Source organism: Chelonia mydas, chromosome 4, assembly GCF_015237465.2.
Source record: "Chelonia mydas isolate rCheMyd1 chromosome 4, rCheMyd1.pri.v2, whole genome shotgun sequence".
Classification (NCBI taxonomy): domain Eukaryota; kingdom Metazoa; phylum Chordata; order Testudines; family Cheloniidae; genus Chelonia; species Chelonia mydas.
The window spans coordinates 1,115,611-1,140,916 of record NC_057852.1 but is presented as its reverse complement, the minus strand read 5'-3'; the positions used below and the strand labels follow the sequence as shown (position 1 = coordinate 1,140,916).

The window sequence follows — 25,306 nt, the reverse complement described above, 5'->3', positions numbered from 1 at the left end:
CCCCTCTCATTGCTGCAGCGACCTCTGGTGGTCACTGAGGGCAAGTGCCTGTGTGACCCCACCACTACCATTGCGACGGTGAGCGCTGGTGGGTAGGTGAGGCAGGGTACTGTATGTATATCAGCCATTAGGGCAGTGTCCTCTGCGTGTCCCACTCTCATCAGCCAGATGGGGCAGTCCTCTGTGTGTATTTACTCCCCCGAACTCCTGCATTTGTCCAGTGACCACTGGTAGCCAGAAGAGTCAGTGCCCTAGGTGTGTTGTTCACCTCCCCCAAGGTGGCAGGGTGCCTGGGTGGCCGTGTTAGGCGGTACCCTGGGTATCCTCCAACCCCCTTGTCGCAGTGAGCATCACTCCCCCACTAGGGATGTGCACTGGTGGCCAAGTGGGGCAGTTTCCTGTGTGTAGCCACCTACCCCCTCTGTGGCCAGGTATGGCAGGCACTAATCCTTGGCATCCACATGGGGCAATACCCTCTGTATATCCCCCAATTGGGGCAGTGACCCCTGCTGGTCAGGTGGGGCAGCGCCCTGTGTGTGTCTGCCCCCTATTTGGGTTGTGACTGCTGGTGGCTAAGTGAGGCAGTGGCCTTTGATTTCCTCTTCTCTCCCTGCCCCCCCAAGGTAGTGCCCCCTGTTGGCCAGTTGGGGCACTACCTGATGTATGTATGTACTAATTGGAGCAGTGACCTCCCCGTGGTGGCCTCGTGTGGCAGTGCCCTATTGGTATCTCCCTCCCGCAACAGACACCCCATTGTGGTAGTGGCCACTTCAGGCAGTGGCCTGTTTATCATTCCTCCCCCCCCCACCATCGCAGCAGTGACTCCTGGTGGCCAGGTGTGGCGGTGCCCTGCATGTGTCCCCCCGGCCATTGCTGCAGTGACCCCTGGTGCCCAGTTTGAGTAGTAGCCTGTGTGTACCTCATATCCTGGGGCAGTAACCTGTGGTGGCCAGCTAAGACAGTGCACAGTCTGACGTCATAGAATATCAGGGTTGGAAGGGACCTCAGGAGGTCATCTAGTCCAACCCCCTGCTCCAAGCAGGACCAATCCCCAATTTTTGCCCCAGATCCCTAAATGGCCCCCTCAAGGATTGAACTCACAACACTGGGTTTAGCAGGCCAATGCTCAAACCATTGAGCTATGCCTCCCACCGAAAAGACACTCAGAAGGACGCTAAAGAGAAACTTTTATGATCTTGGGGAATAGTTCAACACCTGACCAGGGACTTGAACCCTGGACCCTCAGATTAAAAGTCTGATGTTCTACCAACTGAGCTAGCCAGGCTCACACATCTGATGACTACGTACGGCAGTGGCCTGGTATTACCTCACCTGCCTTGTGTCCCTGGTGTTCTGCAAGTGTCCAACTTCCCCTTCACTATTGCTCTCCAAACCTCCTTCAGGCAACCCCTTCCCCAGGTCCCTTCACCTGCCAAACCTCCCCTGGACCTCCATCCGGGGTGAGGGGGGGCACCGCACCCCAAAACCCAATGGAGCCTGCGGGGTGGCCTGCTCCAAGGAGGGGAGGGGAAATCCTGGGGCCACAAACTGAGCAACGGGGTTGAGGCTGCCCCTGCAATGAGAAGCGGGGAGAGAAGAATGAAGCAATGCACGGTGGGAGATGTAGCATCTGCCCCGGGCTCTATCTCCCCTGAGCCGCGGTGGGTCCCATGGCAGTGTCTCCAGCCTGCATTTCCTGATAGCCAGTGCCAGGCCCGGCCCGGCCTTCCCATTTCCAGTGCGAGTCTGGAAGCAGAAGTTGCCATGAGGCAGGGCCGGGAAAGGTGGTGCTGTTGTCAGGAGAAAGCAGGAAGAGTAGGTGGGTCTGTGCTACCAAGGGGAGATGCAGCCCTTGCTGTGAAAGGGCCCCACCATTAGGGGAGATGTCGTCTCCCTGCCATGCCGTGCCGTGCCCTGCGCCAGCCCCTGCGTGTCATGGGAGGTGCAGGCTCCAGCCTGCGGAGCTGCAGCAGGGAACCCCACATCCCAGAGCCTGTCCGGCACCCCCATTCTCAATGCCCCTCGTCCCTGCCACCACCCCACTCCATCAGTGATAGAACAGGAGGCAGCTTAACTTCCGCTCACGGTTCCTGGTGGGTTTCAGAGGAGCAGCGTGTTAGTCTGTATCCGCGAAAAGAACAGGAGGACTTGTGGCACCTCAGAGACTAACCCATTTATTTGAGCATAAGCTTTCGTGAGCTACAGCTCACTGCATCGGATGCATGCAGTCCCGGTGGGACTCTAATAGAGCGCTTATCGGAGCATCTTAACTTCTGCTCGCTGTTCCCGGTGGGACTCTAATAGAGCGCCTACCGTGGCAACTTGCCTTCCGCTGGCTTTCTGGAAGCGCCCAGTCTAAACTCTCAACTGTATCAGGCTGGGCAGCAACTAGATGATGCAGGTTTTGTCACCTCTAGTCTACAGGTTTGTTCCTTAAACGTGGGTCAATCTCCTGTGGGGTTGGGGCACAGGAATGCCCCTGCACTGCCCCCATGCTTCTAATCCCAGCACTCTTCACCCTGCGCCCTCCCCCCACCCCTAACCCCTGCACCCCTAACCCTGCCCCTCCTCCCGTGCTTCTAATCCCTGCACTGTTCACCCTGCACCCTCCCCCAACCCCAACCCCTGCACCGCTAACCCTGCACCCCCCTCCTGCTCCCCTAACCCTGCGCCCCCCTCCGGCACCGCTAACCCCTGACTCCTCCTGCACCCCTAACCTCTGGACCCCTAACCCTGTGCTCCCCTCCTGTGCCCCTAACCCCTGCCTCCTTCACCCCAACCCCTGCCTCCTCCTGCACCCCTAACCTCTGCACCCCTAATCCTCTGCCCCCCTCAGGCACCGCTAACCCCTGCCTTCTCCTGCACCCCTAACCTCTGCACCCCTAACTCTGCACTCCCCTCCAGTGCCCCAACCCCTGCCTCCTCCTGCACCCCTAAACCTGCACCCCCCTCTGGTGCCCCTAACCCCTGTGCTCATATCCCTGCGTCCCCCTCTGGTGCCCCTAACCCCTGCATGCAGTGTGCTCCCTTTGCCTCTAACCCCTGCACCCCATCCTGTGCCCACTTGGGGAAGCTGACCTGGATGCACAGAGTAGCTGGCATTGCTGCTTTCTCCCCCAGCCACCTCTGAACACTGCTCCTCCACACACCACTAGGGGCTGTGAGGGGGGAGCAAGGAGTGACATCAGGGCTCCCTGCATCCAAGTCACCTTCCTCACCTGGGCTGCTGCTCTCTGCCCTCCACTTAGGCAGCCCAGGTGGGGAAGGTGACCTGGATGCAGGGAGCCCTGATGTCGTTCCTTGCTTCCCCCTCACAGCCCCCAAGGGGGGCATGGAAGACTGGTTTGGGGGAGCAGTATCTGCTCATAACCGCTCTCTCCCCCTTCTCTTCCCCTCCCTTCCCCCGTGTTCCTGTGCTGGGAGGGAGTAGGGAGAAATCTGGGCACCACCCCAAGCAGCACCCCCCTGCCAGCCGGGAGCAGTTTCTGACTTTACACAGACAGCGCACGCCTCTCTGCTACCATACAGCACCGCCCTTGACCATGGTGCCCCTGGGCGATTGCCTCGTGGCGCCCACCCCTAAGGCTGGCCCTGGCTATGGGCTTCAGAGGGAGTGACCAGATCAGGCACCCATGGAGAGATCCAGCCCCTGTTGTCCCCTCCCAGCTTCTGGCAATCAGAGGCCAGGGACATGCTTCCACACTGATGATGGCTACTGCTCGATAACGAGCCAAAGCCCATTCATTTTCATCCTCTGAGTCAGATGCCACCAACAGAAGATTGATTTTCATGTCTAGTGGTTCGGGTTCTGTCGTGTCTGCATCGGAGTGTTGCTCTTTTAGAACTTAGAATCATAGAATATCAGGGTTGGAAGGGACCTCAGGAGGTCATCTAGTCCAACCCCCTGCTCAAAGCAGGACCAATCCCCAATTTTTGCCCCATATCCCTAAATGGCCCCCTCAAAGATTGAACTCACAACCCTGGGTTTAGCAGGCCAAAGCTCAAACCACTGAGCTATCCCTCCCCAAATTTTACAACTTTGGACACTGAGTGATAGAGGACCAAGGTCTGCCTTGATTTACACCACATACAATTGGCACTATTGGGATTGTATGGATTGTAAATCAATGTAGAATTTGGCCCAAAGAAGCTAAATTGCGTATCCAGGTCCACACAGTAGATTAGAGTCCTTTACTAGACTATCTGGATGTACAGTTCCAAGCTAAGTCTGACTTTTTACACCGGGGCTCGCAAAAATGCCTTAGTAGCGACACAAGTGTGGGCACTTAAGCCATCCATTTTTGCAAGCCATAAACTTTTTTCTTTTTTTAAAATAAAACTTCTGACAACATGTTTCACACTTCGTCCCTCTCAGGGTTTAGAAGGCACCTCAGATTCTTAAACCTTGGGTGGAGTGCTGTAGCTATCTCTAGAAATCTCACGTTGTACCTTCTTTGCGTTTTGTCACATTTGTAGTAAAAGTGTTCTGAAACTGAACAACATGTGCTGGGTCATCACCCAAGACCGCCATAAAATGAAATGTGTGGCAGAATGCGGATAAAACCATGGAGCAGGAGACATACAGTTCTACATCAAGGTCTTCAGTCACCAATTAAATTAATTATTTTTTTAACTAGCGTCATCAGCATGCCAGCATGTCCTCTGGAATGGTGGTCGAAGTACGAAGGCATATGGATGTTAGCATAGCTGGCACATTAATACCTTGCAACACTGGCTACAAAAGTGCCATGAGAAAGCCTGTTCTCACTTTCAGGTGACGTGTATAAGAAGCAGGCAGCAGTATCTCCAGTAAATGTAAACAAACTTGTTTGTCTTAGTGATTGACTGAACAAGAAGTAGGACTGACTGGACTTGTAGGCTGGAAAGTTTTACATTGTTTTCGTTTTGAGTGCAGTTATGCAACCAAAAAAATCTACATATGTAAGTTGCACGTTATTGATAAAGAGATCGCACTACAGTACTTTATATTTTTACAGTGTAAATATTTGTAATAAAAATAACGTATCGTGAGCACTGTAGACTTTGTATTCTCTGTTGTAATTGAAATCAATATATTTGAAAACGTAGAAAATCAAAAATATAATAAATTTAAATTGGTATCTATTGTTTAACAGTGCGATTAAAACTGAGATTAATCGTGATTTTTTTAAAGTTAATTGCGTAAGTTAACTGCGATGAATTGACAGCCCTAGTTTTGAATGTTTCTGTCTCAAGCAGGACAGTCTAGACCATCCGTGTGCAGGGAATTGTGCTATGAAATTATTTCCTGTTCTGACATGTTCTCAGTTACCCTTCTTGCCCTACCAGGCTGCAGTGTAACATCCACATTTTGCTCCAGCTCGTTCCCTCCTCCCAGGGACCAGGGAAAGGAAATGGCTGAATTGGAGCCAGTTGAGGTCGGGCGTGTCAGGGCATTGCTGGGGGGTTCCCTCTGGGGGGAGAAAGGGCAGTAAATACGCAGGAGGTGGGAGTTCAGGAAGGTTGGTCTGGATGTGGGAGGGGGCAGGAAATCCCCAGGGTGGGGAAGGGGTTGGGGACAGGGTGTGACAAACCTGCAGGGATTTGTTTACTGTGAGGCCTCCGAGTTTCTCAGATGTGGCCACCAGGGGCTTTTATTGAGGCCACGGCCTCCTGGGCTGTAACTGAGTCAGGAGCAGCAAAGCCATGGCTCGTCCCCGGGGGCTGCCTGCGGGGGTTGGTCCCTACCCTCTTCCGGAGTCATCAACCCTGTAGGAGCAGGCAACCAGTGGGAGTTCCCCACTTCCCAGGTGCGGTGGGGCTCGGGCTTCAGGCTCCCGCCCTGAGATGGGGGGGGGGGGGGGCTCAGTCACGATACATGGAACGTGGGCTGGGTGGGAAGAAGTCTATGTAACTCAGGCAGTTATTGATACGTGTGTGACCTCAAATATTACCAATCTACCCCCCCTCACAAAACCCAACCAACCATCTCCCCAACAGACCCTCAGTCTGGAAAGCATTTGTCCCTCATACTGTTGAAAAGACTCACAGCAGAAAGAAAATCAGCTTTTAAAACAATTTTCTAGCAAAACAAAGAAACTCACATCTATAGACTCAGAAAACACTCCCAAGAAACTTTAACAATATGTTGTCATGAAGAAATTAGAGTACTAAAGAGTCCAGATTTTTCAACTACTTTAAAACAAGCCTTACCAAATCAGTATCTTCACAGTAAAACTCCTTCTGCTTTTCTAACCAGAAGATTCTCCCCAGAAGGAACTGTACCATTCCTGGAGATACTGCAATAACAGGACGATGCGTGAGATGGACAGTGCAAGCTCCTATTCCATCCCCCTGTTTCAAAAATCAATTTAATACACCATTCTCAAATAGAGAACATATCAAAGATTAAACCGATAAGGACACTACGCTTTGATCTTAACGTCAAGAAGCAATACTGAGACTCTCGGACGCTATGCAGCCCTTCTGTGCCCACTGCTTTCTACCTCACCATGACAAGCTCCCAGACACGACCCAAACACCATTCACAAGACTTTGATAACTAGGTAACTCTAAGTGAGGATCACTTCCCCAAAATGACTCCAGTGGAAGAATTCAAAGCAAGAACCCTTAACACACAATTCTGTTCAAAGACAGAGAAGAATTCTTTCAGCCTCCTTCCTCTCGCTGGTTTCCCTGTACGCTCCTAATTTGCATAAACCCACCCACTGAGCTGTGACTGGCAATCTCTCTCTGTTAACTGTTACAGCAAAACAGGGCAAAGAAAGCCTATGCACGCGCTAGCCCACAGCCCCAGTGCTCTTTTCTGCTCCTTCCCACAGAACTCTCTCAAGCGTACAGTCTTCTGGCCTACAGAAGATACAGTTTCACTCCATACCAGTCCAGTTCCTTGCTGTTTCTTGTCTAACCACTGCACACCTATGGGATACCCTATCCTGAGGTGATTCCCAACTTTTGTGCTCAATACAGGAAACAAGCGTTGAGAGGTAAGGGAAGTCTTCCTCAACTTGCACCCCACTCCCCAAGGGCCTTCCAGGGTCTTCTGTGGACTTCAGGTTCCATTTAATTTCCAAGGTTTCTGGTCTTATTCATTGGCCATCTCCTAATGCAGGGATCCTACCTGTCAGACCAAAGATCGATTTCCCAAAATAGCTAAGAAACAGAATTAAAGCTGAGCACTAGGCATTACATTTACATGAGCATCCAGAATGTGACTGTGCCCTAGAAAGTTCAATGCTTCGGAAAGAAATCAGAAAATAAGGAGCCTGTCAGGTCCCCCTGCTAACACTCGAATTTCCTGTCTAGTCAATCTGCTGGGAAACAAGGAAAAGGAAATGAATACAGAAGTCAGGAAATAACAAGAAAAGTAAATAAGGAAGTGTTATTTACTTCTTCTCATAACACAAGGACTAGGGGTCACCAAATGAAATTAACAGGCAGCAGGTTTAAAACAAACAAAAGGAAGTATTTCTTCACACAATGTACATTCAACTGGTGGAACTCCTTGCCAGAGGATGTTGTGAAGGCCAAGACTATGACAGGGTTCAAAAAAGAACGAGATAAGTTCATGGAGGAGAGGTCCATCAATGGCTATTAGCCAGGATGGGCAGGGATGGTGTCCGTAGCCTCTGTTTGCCAGGAGCTGGGAATGAACAACAGGGGATGGATCACTTGATGACTACCTCTTCTGTTCATTCCCTCTGGGGCACCTGGCATTGGCCACTGTTGGAAAACAGGATACTGGGCTAGAGGGACCTTTGGTCTGATCCAGTATGGCCATTCTTATGTTCATAAGCCTGTTAGGATGCAAATCTGCCCATGTCCTATGAAGGGAGACAGTACAAGGCAGAGAAGGAGAGCCTGTGTTCTCCAGCAGAATAGAGAAGAGACAGTGGGGAGAAGGTGGAAATTAACTCAGAGCCAGTGGACACATTCCTGGATCCAGACCTGTGCTGGGGAAGACACATTACTATCTGTCTTGGGGATCAACAGCTCCCCCCATACATTGGCAAGTTATCGCTGCCTGGAGCCACAGTCGATCAGCAACCTTTTTCTAGTAACCCAGCCTGTAGCAGCCTCTAGTAACTTGGGGTGGATCTGCAGAGCCCTGCCTCAGTTTCCCTTTCTGCTCAGGGCCCTTTAACAAGTCCTCACAAATCAGATAAATAAGCAAAGCTTTCCCCTTCTGCTGTCCATTTTAATAAATCCTGCAGCTTCTCCACCTTAGTCCCAAGCTGAGCACAGACTCTCAACCCTGAGCATCTGCCTTTCCTGCAGAATTCACACACACTTCTTTGCTTGAGTCAAGAGTCCCCAGCCCTCCTTCCCAGAGGCTGGCTTCAGTTCAGTCTCTCTCCTGGTATCTGGAGCCCCCCGGTCTCCTTCTCAGGGAGGGCTTCTCTTCTTTCCCTTCCTGCAAGAGCCAGTCTTGCTCCCTGCAGCTACTTCCACACTCCAGCTACCGCTTCTCAGGAACCTGCCCTGCCTAAAACCCACTTAACTGAAGTTAGGATCCCACCTGAGCTCCCTTCCCGAGGGACAACCCCAGGAGCCCATCCCATCCTCCCTTATTTCCCCAGGTCTCTCCTGAGCTAGTCACATGGCCTCCTTGACTCTTACTCACCTGGGAAGGAAAGCCAAACTTGTCTCCTATGAAACTTAATTTTTCCAGCTGTGGGTCTGAGCCTACATGTGGGGAACAGCACTTCCATGTCCAACAATCTGCAAGGATGGGCCCAATAGTATTGAAACAATGATATTGTGGAAGGTCAATGAACAGACAGTGAATGTAGCACTACAATGATCAGCTTCAGTCATCCCCCTAGATCAAAAGGTTGAAGCTCCTCTAAAGAGAAACACACTTGATACAAAAAGAAAAGGAGGCCGGGGGGGGGGGGGGGGGGGGGGGGGGGGGGGGGGGGGGGGGGGGGGGGAGGAGGAAAAAACAAGGGGAAATAGGTTACCTTGCATAATGACTTAGCCACTCCCATTATGCAAGGTAACCTATTTCCCCTTGTCTCCCCCCCCCCCCACTCCTTCCTCAGATGTTCTTGTTAAACCCTAGATTTGTGCTGGAAATGGCCCACCTTGATTATCATACACATTGTAAGGAGAGTGATCCCTTTAGATAAGCTATTACCAGCAGGAGAGTGGGGTGGGGGGAGAGAAAACCTTTTGAAGTGATAAACACCCATTTTTTTATGGTCTGTGTGTATAAAAACATCCTCACTGCATTTTCCACTTTTATGCATCCGATGAAGTGAGCTGTAGCTCACGAAAGCTTATGCTCAAATAAATGGGTTCGTCTCTAAGGTGCCACTAGTCCTCCTTTTCTTTTTGTGAACACAGACTAACACGGCTGCTACTCTGACACTTGATACAGTTACACAATTGTTAGACGAGCTTTTTAATTCAAAGATCTATTTGAAGCCCCACATTGGAAGCTAGGGAAAAATGGGATAATTACTGTTTGAAATGGATAAAGATCAGAGAGATTTGGTTATTGCTTGAAAACAAGTTCAATATAAAATGTATTTTATAAACAATTGGTTAATAATTTGGAGTTTTCCTGAAAGTTTTATTACTGGAGGCAGGCAGGGCCAGTGCAAGGATGTTTTGCGCCCTTGTGCCCGCCCCCAAGCCCTGCGGCAGCTCCCCTCTGCCCCGAGGCGCCCCCCCGGCAGCAGCTCCCTGCCCCAGCTCACCTCTGCTCCGCCTCCTCCCCGAGCATGCCCCCGCTGCCGCTTCTCCTGCCTCCCAGGCCTGAGGCACCAATCAGCTGTTTAGCGGGCAAGCCTGGGAGGGAGAGAAGCCGAGCAGGGCGGTGCTCAGGGGAGGGGGTGGAGCAGAGATGAGCTGGGGTGGGGAGCGGTTCCCCTGTGCGCTGCCCCCTCACCCCAGGTACTTGCTGCAGGTGGCCCTCCCCGCGCCCCCCGGCCCCAGCTCACCTCCGCTCCACCGCCTCCCCGGAGCGCACTTTTGGCCGCCCCCAACCACTTGGCGCCCTAGGCGGCTGCCTACTTTGCCTAGTGGTTGCACCGGCCCTGGAGGAAGGAAGCGTGAACCACCAAACCCAGCATCTTCATGTTCATGGCAAGGGTCAGTGTCCATATTATTCTAAAGAAGGAGGATTTTGGTCACATATTTGTAGATTTACAATGACACAAGCTATTTCCTGCCCTCACAGAGCAGCTGCGAGCTTTGGCGAAGAAAAGCAAACCGGGCGAGGCGGCGAAGCGGCTTCCTGCTCGTCAAGCCCCCCCGCCCGCCCGTGAGGGGCTCTCGGCTGGTTCCCCCGCTGGCGCTGCGGGGTGACGGCGCCCCGGCTCGGGACCCCGCGAAGGAGAAGCCTTGCGGAGGGGCTCGGCCAGCCCTGCCGAGGGTGCCAACGCGGGACCCCGACTCCCCGCACCCTCTGAAGGCGGTGTGTCCTGGGCCCGCAGCGTCACGCCAGACACGCGACTCTGCTGCAGGGTCGGGGGTCGGGGACTCCGCGCTGCTCGGGGCAGACCCGGGGCCATGACACGCTGGGGCCGGGGCGGGCGCGAACCCTGGGGCACTCGGGCACTGGGTGTCCCGGGCCGGCCCCGCCCCAGCCCCGGGACCGGGCAGGGAGGCAGCGCAGCCGGAGGCGCCGCGAGTCGCCCCCTGGTGGGGCCGGGCTGCAGCGGCAGGGCCTGGGTGCAGGGCCCGGATACGGCTGCCCTGGCTGGGGCGTGGGGGGCCCCGGGCTCCTCCCGCCTCGTTCCCCGGCCCGCAGCGCCCCTAGAGCCCCACCAGGAGCACTGACTGGAAGTGCGGGCGGGCCCGGGCGCGCACAGACCGGCGGCAGGGAGGGGAAGTACGGTGCCCCGGTGCCCGCTCCTTTCGAGTCCGACGGGGAACTTCCGGTTCGGCAGCGACCTCTGCCGGGAATCGCGCTAACGGACCCCCAGCGGCGGAGCGCGCCCCGCCATTTCCCTGGCTGGGGAGCGCGTGGAGCAGGGGCTGGGCCGGGCCGCAGGCAGGAGACGGGGCCCGGGCCAGCCGGGGAGTGCGTGGGCAGGAGGGGCAAGGCTGGGGTCCCTGCTGCACTGCACCGGCTGGAGCCCGCCCCCCGCAGCGCGCTGGGGCTGGGGCGGAGGGGAGACAACATCTCCCCGGGGGGGCCCTTCCCAGCGTCACGGCAGCTTCTGCTTCCGGCCTCGCCCCGCCGGCCCCTCGCCCGAGAGATGGGAAGGCGGGGCGGGGCCTGGCAGCGACTGGCGGGAGATGGAGGCAGGGGAGAAACCACATCTCCCATGACCCTTGGGCCTGCAGCAGGTGGGGGAGACCCTACATCTCCCATGATGCACTGGGGCCTGCAGCAGGTGGGGGAGACCCTACATCTCCCATGACCCTTGGGGCCTGCAGCAGGTGGGAGAGACCCTACATCTCCCATGATGCACTGGGGCCTGCAGCAGGTGGGGGAGACCCGACATCTCCCATGATCCCTTGGGGCCTGCAGCAGGTGGGGAGACCCTACATCTCCCATGATCCCTTGGGGCCTGCAGCAGGTGGGGGAGACCCGACATCTCCCATGATGCACTGGGGCCTGCAGCAGGTGGGGGAGACCCTACATCTCCCATGATGCACTGGAGCCTGCAGCAGGTGGGGGAGACCCGACATCTCCCATGATGCACTGGGGCCTGCAGCAGGTGGGGGAGACCCGACATCTCCCATGATCCCTTGGGGCCTGCAGCAGGTGGGGGAGACCCGACATCTCCCATGATGCACTGGGGCCTGCAGCAGGTGGGGGAGACCCTACATCTCCCATGATGCACTGGCTCACTCCCCTCTCCCCACCCACCTCCGGGGCAGCCTCACCCAGTTACTGAGCTTGTGGCCCTGGGATTTCCCCTCCCCTGCCCTGCGCCCCCTCCGCCCCCAGACTCCATAGGGTTTGCAGGTGGGGTGCCTTTGGGGGTTGGGGTTAGGGGAAGATGGGAGGGGCTGGGGGCAACCCAGGCTGTGAAGGTGGCCACTCACGTGTTCCCAGAATGCCCAGGGAGACAGGGCGGGGGAGGTAATGACTGTTATAGGAGCAACTACTTCTCCTGGGGAGAGAGACAAGCTTTTGAGCCAGGCAGGGCTCTTCTTCAGGGCTGGGAGAGGGTCTCAGAGCTGCCAAGCCAGAGGGGGTACTTGGGACCTTATCAGACTGGCTCAGTGAAGACGGGGTGTTGACAGACCAATACAGACGCTCTCCAGAGTATGGAGCAGCTTCCGCCCATGCAGCCAGGCAATGAGCATTTCCCACAGCCTGGAGCCAAGGGGGAGACGGCAGCTGCTGTTCCAGCTCCTCGGGGACAGCCCTGTCACCCAACAGACACTTCTCACCAGCCACAGCTAAGGGTGTTGGGTTCCTCTGGTGGGAGTGTGGAGCAGCCGTTCGTTCTCCTGTTCGCACTCCTCTGCGGTGTGAAAATCAGGGAGGGGAGGCAGAAGCCCCACTTCCCTCCCTAAATGACGTCCAGTAGGGGAAGCCAGGACAACAGGGTGGGGTGGCAAGTGGTGGCCAGACTCTTGCCCCAGGGTCGAGTGTAGCTCAGGGTCCAGCTCAACTTCCTCCCTGCACCACTGGCCCCTCGTCCCCTTCCACCACTAGGTCAACCCAGGAACTAAGGCGGGAACAGGGTGAGGAAACAAGTCAAGCTGAGCAAGGCAGGCAAAAGCGAGTCTTGCCATCATGGGCCTCTCACAACGATGTCCTTTTTGTGTGCCACAGCTGACAAAAACATCCCGGACAGAGAAGCAGCAGGCCAAAAGAGAGCCATGCAGCTGCCGAAGTAGCTCAGTTGGGAGAGCGTTAGACTGAAGATCTAAAAGTCCCTGGTTCAATCCCGGGCTTTGGCAGGCCCTTTCCTCCTCCTTTGTGCAGGGGTGGCTTGTTTTCTGGGAGGGCATCGGCACCTTTACCTGAGGCGTGTCCCTGATTTTGAGCTCCCCAGCAGGACAACGGAGCATGGGCTTCTGCCCCTAGTTGGCCCACCTGACCTTTAACAGTAAGAGAAGGGAGCTGTCTTTCACTGGCAACTTATTGGTGGACCCAATATGGCAGGAAGAGAATGAAGTAGGGCAGCCGTCAGGAAGGGTGCCAGAGTGGGTGTGGGGCAGTGACAGGCAGGGATTGGGGTCGAAAGCTCCTCTGCACAGGTCGGGATGGGAAGGCGGGGTTAGAATTTCCCTCCAAAGCTATTTTAGGGTCTGATCCTACAAGCCTCCCACGTACCCAGTGCAGGATGGCTCCAGGCTCCTCACCCAGTCCAGTGTTGGTGTGTACAGCAGAGAATTGGAAGCAGCAAATCGGGGGGTCGTCTAAAGAGACTAGAAATACAACAATTTACTTCTGAAAGGAGAAGAAAAGACGACATTACCGAGCTGTGTAACGGGGCGACCTGACCCTCAGAGACTGCGAAGGGAAATCTCAGGGGCTCTGCTCACCTGGCCCCAGGGCTGTGTCCTCAAGACAGGCCTGTGGGAGAAGGGAAATCGCCAGAGAGAGGAGTGGGGCCCAGTGTGGATTTTTGGGCTGTGGCAGGGAATTTAGGTCCTGAGACTGGAGCCCTAAAGAGGGAGTGGGTGAAGGCTCCCCTCTGCTTTCAGGCTGAAGGAATCCTGGGTTGGTCAGTCTGTCCAGGGGGGGTCACATTGCTCACAGGCAAAGAGAGGAGGAGAACTGCCCCCAGAAGGACACATGCGGATCCTGGAGAAAAAGAAAGAGAAAAGAGACCAGCAGCAGGTGAAGGTGGCTGAGTGGGGGATTCCCTTGTGTGTGTGACGGAGCACTTGGGAAGCTGTGTCCATTCAAACACACTGAGCTTTAAGATGGAGGAAGGCTGGACTTCTGTGACTCGGTAAAGGATTTAGGTGTCATAATGGACATACAACTCAGCATGAAATCCCCGTGCGATGCTGTGGCCACCCTTGGACGCACAGACAGGAGAATAGTGACTAGAAATAGGGCACTAGAGATATCTCTGTATACCACCATGGTCAGACCAACACTGGAATCTTGCATACAGTCGTGTTGGCCGCATTTTAAGAGGAAGAATGAAAAATTGGACAGGGGGCAGAGAACCCACCCCCCCCCCCAAAAAAAAAAAAAACAGGAGCTGAAAAGTTGCCTTTCAGTGCGAGACAAGAGCTGAATCTGTTCAGTTTCTCACAAAGAAAACCAAGAGGTCACTTGATGACAGTGCGTCAATCCCCTCACAAAGAGAAACCTGGTACGAAAGGGCTCTTTAACCGAGCAGCGAAAGGCAGAACAAGAACCAATGGCTGGAAGTTCATGCCAGAGAAACGAACATTAGAAATCTGGGACACATTTGAAATCGGGTGATTAAACATTGGAACAAGGTACCCAGGGCAGTGACGGATTCTCCACTCCACGTGGAGGTGGCAGGAGGGGGCAGGGGGTGCTGAAGCAAGTGCTCTCAGGTGATATAGAAAACGATTTCTCTCCGGTGCTTGGCCGGTGGGCCTTGCTCACATGCTCAGGGTCTCACTGATCTCCATTTTGGGGGGTTAGGAAGGAATTTCCCCAGGTCAGATTGGCAGGGATGTTGGAGTTTTTGCCGTCCTCTGTGGCATGGGGCACAAGTCACTTGCCCGGATCAGCTGGGTGTCATGTGTTTGGGGGTCACACTGGATTATTCTGTTGTCCTGACTGGCCTGAAAATCTAGACCTGGATGTTCTGGCTCCAGTGTTGCAGTGTCTGACCCATGGTCACTCCAGCTCCCAGGTGCCTCTTCCTAGTCGAATTCCCAGCCAGTCTTCAGAGGACAGCAGCTGCCACCCAAGGCAATCGGGGCTGGTGGGAGTGACTCTGGGACAGTCACTAGCAACAGAAAACAGACCCTCTCCCAATACCCCAACTGCTGGCCCTCAGACCTCTGGCCGTACAGGAGATGGGCCAGGTCCCCGTGGGAGGAATGAGGGGGATAGAAACCCCCAGGATGGGGAGTTGTGTGTTTCAGCCATGTTGGGGTGTGGGTTTCACTCAGACCCATGCACTGTACCCACACGCAGAGCCAGTTCATATTGTAAAACCCCACACCCACGAGGGATATGTTCATCTCAGCACAAGTTCGGCTTTAACCCGTTAGAAATAACCTTGGAGTTATTGTGGGGTCTCAGGGCCAGAGGACACCAGACCCCTGAGCTGTCAATGGAGAGCCGGGTGACCCATCAGCACGAGGCCTTGTGCGTCAGCAGGAGGCCTTGTGCGTGGGGGGCAGACACACGGCTCAGGGAAAGGGGAAGGTCACACACACAGCTGGAGCCCTCACCCAGATTTGCACCCGTGCCCCAGCCCGCAGCCCCCTCCTGCACCCTGAACCCCTCATTTCTGGCTTCACCCCAGAGCCTGCACCCCCCATTAGAGCCCTCACCCCCTCCCACATCCCACCCCCCTGCCCCAGCCCAGTGATAGTGAGTGAGGGTGGGGGAGAGCGAGCCACCAAGAGAGGGAGAATGGAGTGAACTGGGGGCGGGGCCTCTGAGAAGGGGCGGGGCAGGACCTGAGGGGAAGGGGCGGGGCTAGGGGGTTCGGTTTTGTGCAGAAAGTTGGTAACCTGACATCAGGCCTGGCATAGGTGCTGCCTTTTGGTTTTGCCAGTGGGTGCCCCATCCCAGCTCTGCCCTCTCCCCCAAGGCGCCAGCCCCACCTCCACTCCACCCTGCTCTGCCCCCTCCCCTGAGGGCATCCCACTCACTCCTTCCTGCCCCCTCCTACCTTAAGGGCATGGTGGGTGTGTGTTTGGGGGGGCTCAGCTCCTCCCAACTGGCAATTTTCAGCATATTCATGCACTTTTCATATTCTACCATTTGGGAGCCCTGTGGATGCCATGGGGTGTCTGGAATGGGGGGTGTGTGATCCCACGGTGCCCCTTCCCCTCTGCCTGCAGAGCTGAGGACAGACGGGTCTGAGGAGCAGAGCAGGAGCTCTGGGAAGGAGAAGAGCAATATGAAGATGGCATCTAAGATGAGGCCAGGTGCCTTCTGTGGAGGGAGACATGGTGGACAATGCCAAGGATTGGGGAGACAACCAGGTGTGAGCCCAGGGCGCAGAGAGCTGGGGAGGATGTCTGTGTCTGTAACACTTCCCTGTCCTCTCTCACAGATGGAGTCCAAGAGGGATAGGAAGGAGAGGACGAGCGCCCCAGTACTCAAGAATAATAAGGTGCATCCTAGCTGGGCCCGGGGCTCTGTGGGGTTCAGACCAGTGGAAGGGACAAGAGTCTCCTGTGCAGAGTGACGATTTTGGGTGCAGGTGCACTGGGGTGCTTCTAATTGTAGCTCTGAGAACATCATGGGAAGGGGGTTCAGGGTAGAGCCCTGGGGTGTGGGAGATGCGAAAAGAAGAGCCCCGCCATCACGGCAGAGTGTGACGATAACTTTTCTTTTTCCTTCTTGCGTTGTGTTTGGCACCAAGGGAAAAGAAGTCTGTGTGTGTGTCTTGATGCCAGGCAAGACCTGTCCAGCTCACCCTCTCTCTCTTTTTACTGCCTCCTACCACAGGCCATGGGCAGGAGAAGTGCGCATTGATCCCCACAGGCTTGGTCTCGAGAGCCTGCACCATCTGGCGGGAGGGAGGAGGGTTGAAGCCAGAGCCCTGGGGTGCGGGAGGAGTGAGAAGAGGAGCCTCGCCACCATTGCTTTTTCTTTCCCTCATGTGTTGTGTTTAATACCAAGGGGAAAGAAGTCGTGAGGATGGAGTCCAGCCCCGAGGTGAGATGGAAAGTGAGCGAGAGCAGTGACAGCGTGAATCCTGTTGATGCCAGGCAAGACCTGTCCAGCTGGGAGCGAAGGAGCTGTCACTGTCAGTGAGGTAAGTGTCTGGTTTGGGGAGGGCTCTGGTCACAGCCCCCCTGGCTCCAAGCAGGGACTTCCCATTAGCTGGGTGTGGGTTTCCTGCCTAGCTGTGGCTTCAAGGGAGATGATGTTGCCATTTGTGGGGGCTGATCATCTCTCTGGCCAGGAGTGGGATGTGCTCCCCAGGAGAAGGTTGGATCCCTGAGGGTGACTCCCGATTCTGAGTTTCTTTCCTTCCTCCTAGGTTTCTCTCTCTCTCTGTCTTCTCTACTGTGTTGGCCAACTCACCCTCAAACTCTCTCTGCTTTCATGGACACTTGTTATGTTCAGTTGCCTGCATCCTCTTCCTCTGCTCCCCCTCCCCCAGTCTCCTCTGGGCTAGGCTGGGTCTATCTGCCTATGGCCATGGTCTCCGCCCTACTGGGCTAAGTGGCTTGCCCCTCCCACCCCGTATCTTCCTAGAGAGTTTGGGGAGACTTCATTGGTGTAACTGGGTCACAGCATGAGTGGCCAGTCATGTCTTTGGGGCTGTGGGGTCTGAGATGGAGGGGGTGGATTCGTGGTCATGGCTTTGGGCACAGGAGAAGTGGGGCTGGGATTAGAGATGCCTCGAACCCCCCTTATCATCCCTGGCTCCATTACTGCATCACCCAAAAGCCTCCCTCGGGGTCCACACCCAATACTGGGTTTCCAACGGTGCCACTGGCACCGTGGCACCGGGCCCACGCTCAGAAGGGGTCCCGGCCTGGCCCCCTCCACTTGCCATGTGCCCCGAGGCCCCACTACCCACTAGCTCCTCTCCCCTCTCGCCCACTGCTCGCTCCTTTTGGCCCGCCAGGCCCGGGGCTCCTCTCCTCCCTCTTCCCCCCCCCCGCCACTGCTGGGGCCTCTCCGCCACGGGTGGTGGGAGCTCTACGGCGAAGGCTCTTTTATCGGGCACTAGCTCTCTTAGCTCAGGGCATGGGGCTCCCACTGGTGTCTCTAGACTTCGTCCTCTGCCCCGTCTCTCCGAACTCCCCAAGTCTTGTGGAAACGAGCCTGCTCCTCTCGCAGGTGGCTGACAAAGGAGGCTCCGGCCCGGTGAGGCTCTGGCGTTGTGTAGAGCACGGTGCAGCAGGGAGTTAACACTAGGGCCATAGTTCTTCCTTCCCAGAAACAGGACATACGTGTGGAAAATGGGGCAGCTCCCCCAGCCCCCCCAGGGCAGCCCAAGGTCAGTGTTTGTCAACAGGGATCAGCAGGAACTCCTACCCCTGCATGGGCTGGGATGGATACCTGGCTGGCCTGGGCCCCTAGGGGTGTGAGAGCAAAGGGAAGGTTTGTTTGTGGATTTTCCCCTTCGGGGAACCAAAGGAGCTTTTTCTCTGAGAGCTGCATGGGAGGAAGTGAAGGCTCAACCCTGCGCTGGAGGCTGGCAGCGATATTCTGTTCAGGGCTGGTAGGGGAAGCTCTTAAACATAAAAAAGAAGCTTACAAGAAGTGGAAGGTTGGACATATGACCAGGGAAGAGTATAAAAATATTGCTCGGGCATGTAGGAAAGATATCAGGAGGGCCAAATCGCACCTGGAGCTGCAGCTAGCAAGAGATGTCAAGAGTAACAAGAAGGGTTTCTTCAGGTATGTTGGCAAGAAGAAGAAAGCCAAGGAAAGTGTGGGCCCCTTACTAAATGAGGGAGGCAACTTAGTGACAGAGGATGTGGAAAAATCTAATGTACTCAATGCTTTTTTTGCCTCTGTTTTCACTAACAAGGTCAGCTCCCAGACTGCTGCGCTGGGCATCACAAAATGGGGAAGAGATGGCCAGCCCTCTGTGGAGATAGAGGTGGTTAGGGACTATTTAGAAAAGCTGGACGTGCACAAGTCCATGGGGCCGGAAGAGTTGCATCCGAGAGTGCTGAAGGAGTTGGCAGCTGTGATTGCAGAGCCCTTGGCCATTATCTTTGAAAACTCGTGGCAAACGGGGGAAGTCCCGGATGACTGGAAAAAGGCTAATGTAGTGCCAATCTTTAAAAAAGGGAAGAAGGAGGATCCTGGGAACTACAGGCCAGTCAGCCTCACCTCAGTCCCTGGAAAAATCATGGAGCAGGTCCTCAAAGAATCAATCCTGAAGCACTTACATGAGAGGAAAGTGATCAGGAACAGTCAGCATGGATTCACCAAGGGAAGGTCATGCCTGACTAATCTAATCGCCTTTTATGATGAGATTACTGGTTCTGTGGATGAAGGGAAAGCAGTGGATGTATTGTTTCTTGACTTTAGCAAAGCTTTTGACACGGTCTCCCACAGTATTCTTGTCAGCAAGTTAAGGAAGTATGGGCTGGATGAATGCGCTATAAGGTGGGTAGAAAGCTGGCTAGATTGTCGGGCTCAACGGGTAGTGATCAATGGCTCCATGTCTAGTTGGCAGCCGGTGTCAAGTGGAGTGCCCCAGGGGTCGGTCCTGGGGCCGATTTTGTTCAATATCTTCATAAATGATCTGGAGGATGGTGTGGATTGCACTCTCAGCAAATTTGCGGATGATACTAAACTGGGAGGAGTGGTAGATACGCTGGAGGGGAGGGATAGGATACAGAAGGACCTAGACAAATTGGAGGATTGGGCCAAAAGAAATCTGATGAGGTTCAATAAGGATAAGTGCAGGGTCCTGCACTTAGGACGGAAGAATCCAATGCACCGCTACAGACTAGGGACCGAATGGCTAGGCAGCAGTTCTGCGGAAAAGGACCTAGGGGTTACAGTGGACGAGAAGCTGGATATGAGTCAGCAGTGTGCCCTTGTTGCCAAGAAGGCCAATGGCATTTTGGGATGTATAAGTAGGGGCATAGCGAGCAGATCGAGGGACGTGATCGTTCCCCTCTATTCGACACTGGTGAGGCCTCATCTGGAGTACTGTGTCCAGTTTTGGGCCCCACACTACAAGAAGGATGTGGATAAATTGGAGAGAGTCCAGCGAAGGGCAACAAAAATGATTAGGGGTCTAGAGCACATGACTTATGAGGAGAGGCTGAGGGAGCTGGGATTGTTTAGTCTGCAGAAGAGAAGAATGAGGGGGGATTTGATAGCTGCTTTCAACTACCTGAAAGGGGGTTCCAAAGAGGATGGCTCTAGACTGTTCTCAATGGTAGCAGATGACAGAACGAGGAGTAATGGTCTCAAGTTGCAATGGGGGAGGTTTAGATTGGATATTAGGAAAAACTTTTTCACTAGGAGGGTGGTGAAACACTGGAATGCGTTACCTAGGGAGGTGGTAGAATCTCCTTCCTTAGAGGTTTTTAAGGTCAGGCTTGACAAAGCCCTGGCTGGGATGATTTAACTGGGACTTGGTCCTGCTTCGAGCAGGGGGTTGGACTAGATGACCTTCTGGGGTCCCTTCCAACCCTGATATTCTATGATTCTATGATTCCCTGCAGTGAGGCTTAGAGGCTCTCTGCTAAAATCTGGCCTGGAAGGTGTTAGTGTTGCGATATTTGTTCAGTGCTGATTGATGGGCTGTTGGAGCTCTGTTGGAAAGAGAGCCACCCCCAGCTCTCAGTTCTGCTGACTTTGCAGGTGGACGCTGCCTTTTGGGTCCTAGTGCTTAGAATCATAGAATCATAGAATATCAGGGTTGGAAGGGACCTCAGGAGGTCATCTTGTCCAACCCCCTGCTCAAAGCAGGACCAATCCCCAATCAAATCATCCCAGCCAAGGCTTTGTCAAGCCTGACCTTAAAAACTTCCAAGGAAGGAGATTGTACCACCTCCCTAGGTAACGCATTCCAGTGTTTCACCACCCTCCTAGTGAAAAAGTTTTTCCTAATATCCAACCTAAACCTCCCCCACTGCAACTTGAGACCATTACTCTTTGTCCTGTCCTCTTCTACCACTGAGAATAGTCTAGAACCATCCTCTCTGGAACCACCTCTCAGGTAGTTGAAAGCAGCTATCAAATCCCCCCTCATTCTTCTCTTCTGCAGACTAAACAATCCCAGTTCCCTCAGCCTCTCCTCAGAAGTCATGTGTTCCAGACCCCTAATCATTTTTGTTGCCCTTCGCTGGACTCTCTCCAATTTATCCACATCCTTCTTGTAGTGTGGGGCCCAAAACTGGACACAGTACTCCAGATGAGGCCTCACCAATGTCGAATAGAGGGGAACGATCACGTCCCTCGATCTGCTCGCTATGCCCCTACTTATACATCCCAAAATGCCATTGGCCTTCTTGGCAACAAGGGCACACTGCTGACTCATATCCAGCTTCTCGTCCACTGTAACCCCTAGGTCCTTTTCCGCAGAACTGCTGCCTAGCCATTCGGTCCCTAGTCTGTAGCGGTGCATTGGGTTCTTCCGTCCTAAGTGCAGGACCCTGCACTTATCCTTACTGAACCGCATCAGGTTTCTTTTGGCCCAATCCTCCAATTTGTCTAGGTCCCTCTGTATCCTATCCCTGCCCTCCAGCGTATCTACCACTCCTCCCAGTTTAGTATCATCTGCAAATTTGCTGAGAGTGCAATCCACACCCTCCTGCAGATCATTTATGAAGATATTGAACAAAACCGGCCCCAGGACCGACCCCTGGGGCACTCCACTTGACACCGGCTGCCAACTAGACACGGAGCCATTGATCACTACCCGTTGAGCCCGACAATCTAGCCAACTTTCTATCCACCTTATAGTGCATTCATCCAGCCCATACTTCTTTAACTTGCTGACAAGAATACTGTGGGAGACTGTGTCAAAATCTTTGCTAAAGTCAAGAAACAATACATCCACTGCTTTCCCTTCATCCACAGAATCAGTAATCTCATCATAGAAAGCAATTAGATTAGTCAGGCATGACCTACCCTTGGTGAATCCATGCTGACTGTTCCTGATCACTTTCCTCTCGTGTAAGTGCTTCAGGATTGATTCCTTGAGGACCTGCTCCATGATTTTTCCGGGGACTGAGGTGAGGCTGACTGGCCTGTAGTTCCCAGGATCCTCCTCCTTCCCTTTTTTAAAGATTGGCACTACATTAGCCTTTTTCCAGTCATCCGGGACTTCCCCCGTTCGCCACGAGTTTTCAAAGATAATGGCCAATGGCTTTGCAATCACATCCGCCAATTCCTTTAGCACTCTCGGATGCAAGTTGTCCGGCCCCATGGACTTGTGCATGTCCAGCTTTTCTAAATAGTCCCTAACCACCTCTATCTCCACAGAGGGCTGGCCATCTCTTCCCCATTTTGTGATGCCCAGCGCAGCAGTCTGGGAGCTGTCCTTGTTAGTGAAGACAGAGGCAAAAAAAGCATTGAGTACATTAGCTTTTTCCACATCCTCTGTCACTAGGTTGCCTCCCTCATTCAGTAAGGGGCCCACACTTTCCTTGGCTTTCTTCCTGTTGCCAACATACCTGAAGAAACCCTTCTTGTTACTCTTGACATCTCTTGCTAGCTGCAGCTCCAGGTGCGATTTGGCCCTCCTGATTTCATTCCTACATGCCCGAGCAATATTTTTATACTCTTCCCTGGTCATATGTCCAACCTTCCACTTCTTGTAAGCTTCTTTTTTATGTTTAAGATCCACTAGGATTTCACCGTTTAGCCAAGCTGGTCGCCTGCCATATTTACTATTCTTTCGACTCATCGGGATGGTTTGTCCCTGTAACCTCAACAGGGATTCCTTGAAATACAGCCAGCTCTCCTGGACTCCTTTCCCCTTCATGTTAGTCCCCCAGGGGATCCTGGCCATCTGTTCCCTGAGGGAGTCGAAGTCTGCTTTCCTGAAGTCCAGGGTCCGTATCCTGCTGCTTACCTTTCTTCCCTGCGTCAGGATCCTGAACTCAACCAACTCATGGTCACTGCCTCCCAGGTTCCCATCCACTTTTGCTTCCCCCACTAATTCTTCCCTGTTTGTGAGCAGCAGGTCAAGAAAAGCTCCCCCGCTAGTTGGCTCGTCTAGCACTTGCACCAGGAAATTGTCCCCTACGCTTTCCAAAAACTTCCTGGATTGTCTATGCACCGCTGTATTGCTCTCCCAGCAGATATCAGGAAAATTAAAGTCACCCATGAGAACCAGGGCGTGTGATCTAGTAGCTTCTGCGAGTTGCCGGAAGAAAGCCTCATCCACCTCATCCCCCTCGTCCGGTGGTCTATAGCAGACTCCCACCACTACATCACTCTTGTTGCACACACTTCTAAACTTAATCCATAGACACTCAGGTTTTTCTGCAGTTTCGTACCGGAGCTCTGAGCAGTCATACTGCTCCCTTACATACAGTGCTACTCCCCCACCTTTTCTGCCCTGCCTGTCCTTCCTGAACAGTTTATATCCATCCATGACAGTACTCCAGTCACGTGAGTTATCCCACCAAGTCTCTGTTATTCCAATCACGTCATAATTCCTTGACATCACCAGGACCTCCAGTTCTCCCTGCTTGTTTCCAAGGCTTTGTGCATTTGTATATAAGCACTTGAGATAACCTGCTGATCGCCCCTCCTTCTCAGTATGAGGCAGGAGCCCGCCCCTCACAGACGTTCCTGCCTGTGTTTCCTCCCGGTATCCCGCTCTCCCACTTACCTCAGGGCTTTGGTCTCCTTCCCCCGGTGAACCTAGTTTAAAGCCCTCCTCACTAGGTTAGCCAGCCTGCTCGCAAAGATGCTCTTCCCTCTCTTTGTAAGATGGAGCCCGTCTCTGCCTAGCACTCCTCCTTCATGGAACACCATCCCATGGTTAAAGAATCCAAAGCCTTCTCTCCGACACCACCTGCGTAGCCATTTGTTGACTTCCACGATCCGACGGTCCCTGCCCCGTCCTTTTCCTTCCACGGGGAGGATGGACGAGAACACCACTTGCGCCTCAAACACCTTTATCCTTCTTCCCAGAGCCACGTAGCATCTTTGCCTGGCATCGGATCAAGACTCTGGCTACTAACATCTGCAAGGACTCTGATACTTACCTGACTCCTGTCATCCACCAAAGGCCCCAGTGGAGGCTTTGCTGTCAGCCCAGATCTGTTGATCTCCTGCTTCGGCAGTAGAGAGCCAGATCCTCCGATCCTCCAGAGATCCTGAGAAGGACCGTCCGTTGTCGGTGTCTCCTTCTGCAGCTTGGAGAGAGAGAGTCATTATTTTTTGGGCATTTATTAGTTTAACCAAAGGACAGTTTAAGGGTCCTTTATGCCCCTTGCTGGAATCTATGGGTAGGTATTTGTAGTGTTCCCCACAGTGAATCTTCCCCCAGTTGTATCTATCCCTTAATAAATCTTCTTTCTCTTTAAGGTTATATTCTTTCTATCCTTTATTTCAGTGCAACATGGGTGGGAGGCACAGAGATTTCTAATGCTCCCAGTTGATAGATGCTGGTAGGAGTCGGACCTGTTGAAAATGTCACCTCCTTATTATTCCTGACAGAGATTTGGGGGTAACCGTGCGGAATGAATGTTGTTCTGTGCACCAATATGGAGATGAGGGGTGACCCCTCCCCTGTACGTTGCTGCACATTCCAAACTTCATTCTGCACATGGACGCTGTGTGGTAGGCTGAAGGGTTCGGCGTGTGGGGGGGGCTCAGGTGGGGCAGAGGGTTGGGGTGTGGGCTGTTGAGTGGGGCCAGGGATGAGGGGCTCAGGGCTAGGGCAGAGGGTTGGGGTGGAAGAGTGTGAGGGGTCCGGCTGGGGGTGCGGGCTCTGGGGTGGGGCTGAGGATGAGGGGTTTGGGGTGCAGGTTCCTCCGTCTAATCTCCAAGATGCTCTGGAAATAAGACGCCGTGTCCTGTGGTGAGCTCCCAAGAGCGGAGGGTGTGAGAACTCCAGCAACTGAGAGGGCAAGGGATTTACCGTCAGATTGTTTCAAATGCTGCATTCGTCAGGTGACATTGAACAGCAACGCTCGGCTAACATCGTGGAGAAAGGAATTCTCTGCTAAGGATTCAACGTGCCCCTTTGGCCAACTCCACCCCTTCCCTGAAGGGAGTGTGCTCAGAACAACCCCTCCTCAGCCGAACACACACAAACCCACAGTTGGGCGCCCAGCACAAAGCATGGGAGGGGCTTGCTTGGATTGTTTTACTTTTTTCTTTACAAGAGGTTTTTTCAAAAGCATTTCCTGTTCCCCATGGGAAGGAAGCGGATGGTTGTGGGGAAGGGAACCTCAGCGTGGTGGAGCTGGGAATTTGGGGAGAGGCAGAGGAAGGGGAGTGGGTGAGGGGGTGAAGGGGCAATTGCGGCGGAGGGAGGCTAAAGGGGGTATGTGGGGCAGCTAGGTGAGGGCTTTGGGGGTAAGGCTGAAGGAGGGCAGTTGGCTGTAGGGGGGAAAGACTGAAAGGGCAGCTGGGGAGGAGCCTAGGAGGGGGGGAAGGTTGAGGGGGGCGATGAGGGGAAGGGGACCGGGGCACTTGGGGGAGGCTGAAGGGGGGCTGAAGAGGTGATGGGGGGAAGGGAACATTTGGAGGGAGGCTGAAGGGGTGATGAGGTATAGGGGGCCAGGCAGAGAGACAGCTGGGGGGGCTGCTCATCCCACG

General features: G+C 54.1%; 1 protein-coding gene and 3 non-coding genes across 4 annotated transcripts in view; 1 reads left to right on the top strand and 3 right to left on the bottom strand.

Moving 5' to 3' along the window:
* The window catches only part of LOC102930774 (class I histocompatibility antigen, F10 alpha chain), a 1,343,638-nt gene that overhangs the window by 519,651 nt on the left and 798,681 nt on the right, over positions 1-25,306 (bottom strand). The gene's annotated exons all lie outside the window — the stretch shown is intronic.
* On the bottom strand, positions 1,213-1,285 carry TRNAK-UUU. Its single transcript has one exon. It is a non-coding gene; the product is annotated as a tRNA-Lys (tRNA).
* Positions 6,254-6,435, bottom strand: LOC119566182. Its single transcript, XR_005225285.1, has one exon. It is a non-coding gene; the product is annotated as a U2 spliceosomal RNA (small nuclear RNA).
* TRNAF-GAA lies at positions 12,801-12,873 on the top strand. Its single transcript has one exon. It is a non-coding gene; the product is annotated as a tRNA-Phe (tRNA).